Below are 1,206 nucleotides of genomic sequence, written 5' to 3'. Positions count from 1 at the left end.
GCAGGAATATAGGGTGTCCTAGTCCCCTTCGAGTTCATTTTTTGGAGGCAATGAAAATCACTAGTGAAAAATGCATCTCAGATAACCCCTTGTTTAGGAAACAGACTACTGGATGTACTTTACTATGATTGATAGCTTTTCAGGTAAATTATTACTTAGTTGATCATTGCGTTTGTTTCAGGACAGCCTCGTACAACCTATTACACACTTCTAATGATGATAGCTCTTTAGGTAAATTATTAATTATTTGAGAATTGCCTAACCTGAGAGTTCAAACCTGTTGTCCCTTAATAATGAGATAAGTGAGGAGTAACTTATGAGAAAAGGAGCCCGTCCAAGACATTTTCTTTGTTGCTCATCATTTCCAGGTGGGGTTTGAAGGATCCTCCTCCGAATTACTTCTTTTCTCTACATCATTTGAAGCTTCAGGGAGTCCATTGTCTTTACCCAGACAGAATTGGTTCTGCAGAGTATTTGGATGAGGCTTTTGGCAGAAATTCCATGCAGCCTGCTCACTTTACAGTAAAGTTGCCAGACACCTCAGCTGTGGGTCACATGGCCCAGAAATGCAGTGTACTCTGGACCCCCTTTTAGGTTGGGAAATGCATTTCCTGTTGAAACAGGCTTAGGTGTAACTCATGCCGAGGTCTGTAGTGAAGAAATATGCTACTCTTTGTAGCAGGGAGGGCAGCCTCATATGACCTATTACATACTTCTTATTTATCTAGAAAGTTCATGGGAAGTAAATTACTCTCAAGTTGGAAGTCAGCTACTTTAAGAAGCTATAGTCTATGGTCCCTTTTTGTAGATCGCATGAGTATCATATAGAAAATTATTGCTTTAGTCAGTTGTGAAAAAATGCCGAATAGATATCTAATGCTAGAAAGGATCTAGCTCAGAATATGTATGTACTTTTGTTCATTGTTTTCCTGTTTTAACTTACATATCGGATTTTGTTCTGTTATAGAACAACTGAAAACAACAGCTAGCTATTGGAAAGTAGCTCACTCTGGAGACTGTCCATTTTCTTCAGTGCAATGAATTTGCCTTATGTGTGACCTGTAACTTTTATTGAAAGAATTTTTTTAAAAAAATCAATTAGGGGCTTCCCAGGTGGCACAGTGGTTGAGAGTCCGCCGGCCGACGCAGGGGACATGGGTTCGTGCCCCGGTTCGGGAAGATCCCACATGCCACGGAGCGGCTGGG

The 1,206-nt window shown here is 40.7% G+C and overlaps 1 protein-coding gene across 3 annotated transcripts in view; it reads left to right on the top strand.

Moving 5' to 3' along the window:
• The window catches only part of MAST4 (microtubule associated serine/threonine kinase family member 4), a 585,627-nt gene that overhangs the window by 546,700 nt on the left and 37,721 nt on the right, over positions 1 to 1,206 (top strand). The window lies entirely within an intron of this gene.

This window comes from Lipotes vexillifer, unplaced genomic scaffold, assembly GCF_000442215.2.
Source record: "Lipotes vexillifer unplaced genomic scaffold, Lipotes_vexillifer_v1.1 scaffold241, whole genome shotgun sequence".
NCBI classification, from domain to species: Eukaryota; Metazoa; Chordata; class Mammalia; order Artiodactyla; family Lipotidae; genus Lipotes; species Lipotes vexillifer.
The sequence above is the reverse complement of the archived record's forward strand: the minus strand, read 5'-3'. Positions and strand labels throughout refer to the sequence as shown.